General features: G+C 45.4%; 1 long non-coding RNA gene across 1 annotated transcript; it reads right to left on the bottom strand.

The window, feature by feature from the left end:
• Positions 1–365: 365 nt before the first annotated feature.
• Positions 366–8,864, bottom strand: LOC144330254 (uncharacterized). Its single transcript, XR_013396259.1, has 3 exons — positions 8,737–8,864; positions 3,897–4,008; positions 366–465 (listed from the first exon to the last, which is right to left on the bottom strand). It is a non-coding gene; the product is annotated as an uncharacterized LOC144330254 (long non-coding RNA).
• Positions 8,865–9,197: the final 333 nt, after the last annotated feature.

Here is a 9,197-nt window from a genome sequence, read left to right as displayed (position 1 = left end):
CTTGGTACACAATCAACCTTCAGTACATGATGGCTAAGGTTGTTTTTATTAATCTAGATTTCTCCTTAGGATAGATTCCTGGAAGTGGAGCTACTGGAACAAGGAACGTACGTGTTACTAAATGGTACATACAGAAATTGTGCACAATTTCCTTTTAAGTTTATAAAATTGTCTCAATTTGACTGCTAGAGATAAGAAAGTTCATTTATATCTATGACACTAGGTGCTTGGGAGGATATATACAAGGTATTAGCAGTGGTCATCTCTGAATGGAAGGAACAATGGGTGTTCTCTATGCTCTTTTTCTGAATTGATAGATGGTGGCCACGGTGTTCTTCCTCTTCCCTTTCCCCTTCTCCATCCTCCTTCTCTTCTTCCTTCTCCTCCTCTTCCTCTTTGTTGGCCTCCTTCTTATTCTGTTCTTCTTCCATCACACCACACACACACACCAGCTTGTTTCAATGCCTGGAATTTTCTTTAAATTAACATTCCCTGCCCCAGGAGACCCCTACTAAAATGCAAATATGTTAACTAGAAAATGCAACTCCCAGACTCCCAAAACACTCTCCTTCCCCAGTGTATTGATCCCATTGGCTAGCTGTTAACATCTGGCCCAGAATAAGGACAGAAGGAGGGCCTTGGGCAGGGTTACCATCCCAGAAGGGCAATCCCAGAGTACGCATGGTGGCCATGGGGGGACCATAGGAGTGGTTATCAGAGCTAAAGGTACATCAGTAAATATCAGATGCTCAAGATAAGGCAACCAAAACTGAAGCAGTGAGCAGGTTTCCAGAGGAGTCCTGGGAAGGGAATGGCTGCCCTGCTGTCTGAGTTGGCTCGAGTTCAAGGGCTGGAGGCAGAGGAATGAACCAGTGGACCTGTTTGTATCTCCTGCACAGTTTTATGAAAGCCCAGTTATCAGGTGGAATGATACATCATGAGAATGCAGATTGCCTCTTTGTATACACCTATTCTTTTTGGTATAAATTTTATACCAGAAGGCTACAGTTTATACTAGTAAGTTCCAAAGTCCTGGTAAGTAAATCACCCTGAAAGCAACTGGAAGATCTCAGAGTAGATGCTGTGACAATTTGGAGTGATTCCTTAAAGTGCTTTCTATATGAAAACTTTCCTTTCTTGATTAACTTATTACATAGCTATATTACCCTTGACTACAGAGTTATTTTTAGGCAAACCAAACTCTCTGTCATTCCCATGGATACATTTTCACTCCATAATTGAAATCTATTTCAATTCTGGAGAAATGTCTTGAGAGATTGATATTTCTGAAACAACATTGTTGCTTTGGCTTTTCCCAAATTCCCTTAATTACAAATTAGGGCAGGAAACCTCCCCCTTTTTTTTGTCCTAGAGCTCAGAGCAGCCTCTGTCTAATTCAGATTCTAAACTTCACATGAGAATCCAAATTTTAAGAAAAAGAGAGATTTCCAGTTCAAGGAGACAGAGTCTGGGTGGAAGAGAGGATACCCAAGTTGTCAACAGGGACAAACAAAGGCTAAGGCTGTCTTGCATTTATTACAACAACAATAACAACAAAAAGAAGGTGAGGACTCATGCAAACGGGCTGGCCAGGTTGCAGCCCCCCTCACCTCCACATCCTCAAACCTCACTACCAACCAAAACTGCTCTGAGCAGCTTCTGCATGTTCCTGTTATTGGCAACAAACCCATCCTGAAAAAAGAAAAGCATTAAATCCCTTCTTCAAAAGAGGGGAGAGAAACACCAATAAAGTGCCAGCTACTCAGGGCTGAGAGGTTTCCACAGAGCCCAGTGTTCAGAAGTTCAAGTCTAAGGCACTGTGGCAGGGTCTCACAAGAATGTGCATTACCTAAACCATGTCTGGAGAACAAGCGGAACAAGGCCATCAGCTCTGAAAGGCCTGGGTCTAGCAGGGGGCTGAGTACCCAGCAGCTGAGGGAGCAGACAGACGCCAAGGCACCCAAGGGGTCTCCAGGCTGCACCTCAGCAGCTCCCATCGTTTCATGCTCCTATGGTGGGTGGTGGGGAATGGTAGGTGGTCTTTCTGCCCCTTTTAGTGTTTCTGAAGGGAAAGGAAAGCAAGCCCACAGGCAGGCAAACCTGGACAGCAAATAGAGAGCAAAATGCACAAGGGCAGGGAGGGAGGAGTCCAGAGAATGCATTGCTCCCCACAGAGGCAGGCCAGAGGGAATGATGGTGGGTGGTAGTTCTTCTGCTTACCAAGGTTGGGGCTCCAGATAGGATGGCAAGGGGGTGTCTGCAGAGCCGGAATGGCTGTAGGCTACCCTTGCTCAGGCCAACGGGGGTGCTGTGCCCCAGACTTCCCTGAATCTTCATTTCTGGCCCCCTACTTGCTCTCCCTTGGAGCATCTCACCCACTTCTACAACTTCAATTTGCATCAGTGCTGGGATCTCCAAGATCTCTTCCCTGGAGTTCAGACCCATGCATCCACCCTCTGTCCAGGCATCTCTACCAGCATGTCCCACAGATACCTCCAAACCAATCTGTCCTAACTGAACTCTTCATGTCTGCACCAAAATATACCCTCCACTTGGGTGTATTCTCTTACCTTAGTTAATTTGGGGTAGGGGACTCATCCATCCAGTCAACCACAAACCTTGCCCACACCACCCCACATTTTGTTAATCACTAAGTCCACCAATTTGACTTTCTAAGCCACCCCAACCACCTCTGGGGAGATCAGGCTACCGTCCCCTCTCACTGCATTGGTGTGACAACCCCCTCACTGCCTCCCTTGACTCTATTTTGTCCTCCTCAAGTCCAGCCAGGTTGATTTTTCTAACAAGTAGGTCTGAGTCCTGTTTCAAGCTTGTTTCTATGTCCCCACTCCCATACAATCTGTTCAAGACCTCAACTTGGCATTGGGGCTCACAGATCTGTTCAGAAGTGTAGCCCTTTAAAAAGTTACATTTTGAGCTATTTAAAACTCACAAAAAGGCATACAGAATGTAACAACATACATGTACCCATTTCCTAACTTTATAAATAAAGCCTTAGCAAAACAGTTGAAGCTCCCTGCAGACTCCCCCATCCCTTTCCTTTCCCATAGAGTAACTGCAGTCCTGAATTTGTCATTACTCCTATTCTTTCTTTGTAATTTTATGTAACATGGCTTCTTTATTTCGTTATAATGTATCTATTCTTCCTTATGAGACTCTCTTGCTGGGTAAATTTTCCTGCAGTCCAGGAAATGCTATGAAGACAGTAAAAGCAGCCATCACTTCAGGTGCATTCCCAGCCTCTCAGGGCGTTGCATCTTCCTCTTGCTGTGTTCCAAGATGGCGGCAGGGTAATTCCTTGAGTAGGAGGGGTATTGTCTTTTGTCGCCTTATGGGTGACAAAAGGCAGCACCAGAGTCCGCCAGTGCACTGGAGTCCGCCATGAGGCGCTGGAGTTCATACTATGTTCTCTAGATCCTCACTAATCTCTGCTGCAGGGTGGCTGGTAACTTCTTGTCTGATCTCTCAGCTTTGCCAGGGTTCAGAAATTTCCCCAGGTAGACTCAGCCATAGCTCAGCTTCCCTTGGCCCTGGCTCTGAAGGGTTTCTGCCAATATACCATCCAGCATCTGGCCTGAGAGGTCCCCCGAGTCATTACTATGAGCTTGCCTTCCCTTCACCACTGAGGGCCCCAGGTAGCCTCTCTAACTCTTATCTCAACCATCTCTCGTGACATATGGGAGCCTCTGAGTCCAGTTCATGCCACATGAAAACTGGAGGGGGTTCAGCAGAGAAGCCACACCGCAGCCCTACCTCTGCCTAATCACACTACTTTTTACTCTGATGAGTCACGGCAGCCTGAGGGGCATTCTCCTTTCAGATTCGAAATATGAAGCAAGGTAGATGCCCTAGGTCTGGTGTTCATATCAGCCTACCTGAAGCAGAAGAGAGTCTCCTTCATCTGCGCCCTTATAAAATCGGTGGTCGATAGTCTCCAAAGATGTCCACTTTTGATTCATCTCTCCCTATATGTGCATATTGGTCCTCCTATTGAGAAATAGAAGCTATTTCCTCTCCCTTGACTCAGGGCAGACTTTGTGACTTGCTTTGATCAACAGAGTGCAGTGGGAGTGATGTTCTGATAGTTCTCAGCCCAGACCTTAAATGCACTGGTAACTTCCTTTCTTTTCAATTGGAAGCCATCTACCATGTAAGAAGTCCAGCTACCCTGAGATCATCATGCTGTGAAGAAGCCCAAGCTATGCATATGTAGAGGCAATATGAAAAGAGACAGAGAGAGAAAGATGCCAGCCAGCCAGCTATTTCAGCTATCCCTGCTGGAGGCATCAAACGTGGGACTTAAGAAGTTTTCTTGGGTATTCCAACCCCAACAGATACTCCATGAACACAAGAACCACTAAGCTGAGCTCAACTCAGATTACAGAACTATGAGAAATGATAAAAATAGTTCTAAGTCACTACGTTTTGGAAGTGGCTTACTATTTAGCAATAGTTAAATGAAAACACCTCTCCAGCTGCATTTCTCACCAATGCCTGCTTTATACTTTATGCTCCAACAACTCAGACCAGCTTGTGGCCCTCTGTGTATGCCATGCTGTTTCTCACTTCCATCCTTTTGTTCAAGCTATGATCTCTTTTTTGACCTCTCTTCTTTGCCTCGCTAACTTTCATTTTGCTCTTGTCTTGTTTCCTTTTTTTTCTACTAGGCACCCATGATACCCTATGCAAATCACTACCATTATACTAAATATGTTATATTATAATTGTTTCTTTATGCAGTGGAATCCCAAACTAGGCTATAAACTCCTTAAGCATAGGAATCATGTCTTACCCAGTTTTGAGACATTGCTTTATATGGAAATGCAAGCACGTCCCTTCACCTGAACTCCTTCAGCTCAGTTTCCCTGCATCAGTCAGGGATTGCATTCAGTTGTCTGTAACAGAAACCCAACCTCACCAGGTTAACCAAACAATGGTTTATTTCTTTCATATAACAAGTCTGAAGGTAGGCCTTCCAGGGAGGAATAGTGACTTTACAATGTCAGCAATATCCCAGGTTCTTTCCACCTTCCTTCCCCTCCACCCTCAGAATGTGGATTTCCTCCTCATAGTTGCCTCAAGGTCACAGCATGGCTACTCTGCCACCAGCCTCACACCCACATTCCAGAAAGAGAGAAGGAAGGAACAAGGAAGAGGGGGCAATGCCCATATCCCAGAGACAACATTTTTCCAGAAATCTGCAGAAGACTTCCACTCAGGTCTCACCGGCCAGAACCAGATCACATGGCTGTCCACAGCTGCAGTAGCAGCCACAGAAATCACCAGAGAGCCTGAACTTTGAGCTAGAAGCAGTCACTAATTGGGGTTGTCTCTCTGTAAGGAACAAGGAGAGAATGGACATTGGGTAGCAACTGGTAATGTCTGCGTCATTCACCCCCTATAAAACGGGGTTTAGGACCTACTTCACAGAGTTGATGAAATTAAGAGAGAATGTAGGCAAATACTGTCCTTAGTATCAAGGACATAGTAAGCACTCAATAAAAGCAATTACGTTCTTGCATTTCCAGATGTGACACTTAATTCCAATATCCAAGAGTTTTCCCTGAAGGGGCAGAAAATTAGTTGGCTCAAGGCATTTGTCCCACTCTGTCTGTAATTCTTCTGCAGTGAATTTGTTTCTGATGATTAACAAGTTTTTTCTCAATAGTCTATTCAACTGTTAATAAATCCAGACTGGATTAGCATTATGACTCTTCACTTATAACGTGTGACCCAGAAAAAACAAAGCTTGGAGGGACACAAAAGACAAATGAGCTGTTTTCATTGCTTTGTGGCTACAATGTTGCATATTTCATTTCTGATTCATGGAAAAATATCCAGCACACAGAAGTCAGCTAGATCTGTGAAAGGCCTTGGACCAGGGAGGTTAAGAATAAAGTCCCAATGTCTTAGTCACTGGGGCCTAGGAAGCTGACCTGGAAGATGTTAGCAGCAGAAAGACTTTTTTTTTGCTAGGAACCTGCTCTGTGAATCTGCTACCCTCTTGCTCCCACAGCTTTGTTGAAGCAGATCACTAAAGATTTCTGTATTGACTAGAACATTTTTGTTTATTTGTTTGCAAGGGGAAAAGCACAAACACAGCACAAGACAGCATATTTAAAAAGTAAATTTATATAATCCCAATGCCTTGGGAGGCCAAGGCAGCAGGAGTTCTTGAGGCCAGGAGTTCAAGACCAGCCTGGGCAACATAGTGAGAACCAATCTCTACCAAAAACTTAAAAAATTAGCCAGGTGAGGCCGGGCGCTATGGCTCACACCTGCAATCCCAGCACTTTGGGAGGCCGAGGCAGGCGGATCACCTGAGGTCAGGAATTCAAGACCAGCCTAGCCAACATGGTGAAACCTAGTCTCTACTAAAAATACAAAAATTAGCTGGGTGTGGTGGCGCACGCCTGTAATCCCAGCTACTCAGGAGGCTGAGGCAGAAGAATCGCTTGAACCCGGGAGGTGGAGATTGCAGTGAGCCGAGATCGTGCCACTGCACTCCAGCCTGGTGACAGAGGGAGACACTGTCTCCAAAAAAAAAAAAAAAAATCCAGGCGAAAGGATTGCTTGAACCCAGAAGTTCAAGGTAACAGTGGGCTATGATTGTACCACTGCATTTCAGCCTGGGCAACAGAGTGAGATACTGTCTCTTAAAAAAAAAAAAAAAAAAAAAGGCCGGGCGCGGTGGCTCACGCCTGTAATCCCAGCACTTTGGGAGGCCGAGGCGGGCGGATCACAAGGTCAGAAGATCGAGACCACGGTGAAACCCCGTCTCTACTAAAAATACAAAAAATTAGCCGGGCGCGGTGGCGGGCGCCTGTAGTCCCAGCTACTCAGGAGGCTGAGGCAGGAGAATGGCGTAAACCCAGGAGGCGGAGCTTGCAGTGAGCCGAGATCGCGCCACTGCACTCCAGCCTGGGCGACAGAGCGAGACTCCGTCTCAAAAAAAAAAAAAAAAAAAAAAAGCAAACTATTGGTTTGAGTGACTAAAATGTCCAGGCATAGAGTTTCAGGCATAACTGTCTCCAGGTGCTCAAATGAAGGATTCAGGAATCTCCCTTTCATCTCTCAGGTTCTCCCTCCTTGGTAACAAAACTGGCCCCTTAAAGCTCTCAAACAGGAACCCACCAGCTTAGGAACCCCAGCAGAAAGAGGAATCCTTTTCCCTAATTTTTCCAGCAAAAGCTCCAGGACTAGCCCAACTTGGGTCACTCTCCCTCCCTGAGTCAATTCACTATGCCAAAGGCATGTGGTTCTTTTATTGGCCAGTCTGGGTCGCATGCCTTACCAGGAGCCCGGGGTGGAGCCAGCCTCACTCACACTTCCTAGGTGGAGAGTAGGAGTAAGGTTCCAGCCTGGCCAACATAGTGAAACCCCATCTCTACTAAAAATAAAAAATATTAACCGGGCATGATGGTGGGCGCCTGTAATCCCAACTACTTGGGAGGCTGAGGCAGGAGAATCACTTGAACCCGGGATGCGGAGGTTGCAGTGAGCCAAGACCACGCCATTGCACTCCAGCCTGGGCAACAAGAGTGAGGCTTCATCTCAAAACAAAACAAATCAAAACAAAAACACAAAAAAATAAACAAAAAACAAATTAAAAAATAAACAAAAAACAAAGAGTAAGGTGCTTCTCCAAAGTATAGCTGAGGTGCTTCTGCCAGCAAAAGCATATTCTAAGAGCAGACCCTGCAAAAGCTGCATGATATTATTAGATACAGATATTGCTGAGCATTAATACCATAATAATACAGTGACGGTCTTTTCCATCTGTTAATGTTCTACACATTTTTCAGATTCATTTCAAATGTCACCACAGACCAGGCGTGGTGGCTCACCCCTGTAATCCCAGCACTTTGGGAGGTCAAGGCAGGCAGATGGCTTGAGGTCAGGAGTTTGAGACCAGCCTGTCCAACATGATGAGACCCTCATCTCTACTAAGAATACAAAAATTGGCCGGGCGTGTTGGTGGGCTCCTGTAATCCCAGCTACTTGGGAGGCAGAGGCTGGAGAATCACTTGAACCTTGGAGGCGGAGGTTGCAGTGAGCTGAGATCGCACTACTGCACTCCAGCCTGGGGGACAGAGTTATACTCCGTCTCAAAAAAAAAAAAAAAAAAAAAAGTCACCACAAACAAATCTCCCTAATGAGATTAATTTTTCCATCAGCACTTTCTTTTTCTCTCCTGGCATGTATCATATCTTGCTATGTCGATCACGGTAAGTCACACACCCATTTGTTTCTACTCTGGTTTGGTTAAAAAAAAAAAAAAGGCAGAGCTGGAGCTGGGCACGCCTCCCATTCATGATGAGAACACCCCTCACCCCGACACCCAGGATGAGGGCTTCTCTGCCTCAAGTGTCCAAGCCTTGGAATGAAGAGAATACAAGATGGTAAGGAAGACGAAACTCAAATAGCTCACTCCAGGAAGAAAACTCAGCCGTGGCGCAACACTGCATCTGGGAAATCAGCCTGGCTTTTCTTTCTGAAGTCATACTGGAGCTGTCTTTCTTTAATATGCATGAATGAAGCTAAGAAGAGATTCAAACCCTAAGATGGCAGTAGTCTTAGAAATTCCATGTCCTAAATGAATTTGAGAGAGAGAGGAAGGGGAGAGAGAGAAAGAAGAGAGAGAAAGTGTTGTGAGACACCCTCCTTCCTCCAACAAACAAAAAAGCAAATACCCCAGATGCCTTTTACACTCACCCCGGGGCGAGCAGCTTATTTCTAAGTTCAGAACCTTTTGCTGCTCCTACTTTCTACAACCCCATCTGTTTCCTTTCCTGTTGCTGGTGGCTTCATTCCAGGGACACTCCCCTTGAGGAAGAGGGAGCCGGCATACCAAGATCTTTCTAGTGTCACTCTTGCTTGCAGACACCTGCAGATTTCCCGTGAATGTTTCCTGTTCAATTCAACAGGTTTTAATTACGTTAACTAATATTTGCTCAACCATGGTTGAACCTTGTAAAAGACAAACTCCAAATGACTGGGATTGGGCAAGCCCAGAAAAATCTAAATGTTGATGCAAACATGCTTATGTTTCCCTCCTCGTATTCCTCACTGCTCTATCATTATGGATATTCTGCCTTTGGAGATCCACCTCCTGTTCTTCTCACTTAAGGCAAAAAACCATAAATCCTCTCTTTTCAATTTCCATGTACTCCTGG

Source organism: Macaca mulatta, chromosome 7 (genome assembly GCF_049350105.2).
Source record: "Macaca mulatta isolate MMU2019108-1 chromosome 7, T2T-MMU8v2.0, whole genome shotgun sequence".
NCBI classification, from domain to species: Eukaryota; Metazoa; Chordata; class Mammalia; order Primates; family Cercopithecidae; genus Macaca; species Macaca mulatta.
Note: the sequence above shows the minus strand (reverse complement) of the source record. Positions and strands in the feature narration are given on the sequence as shown.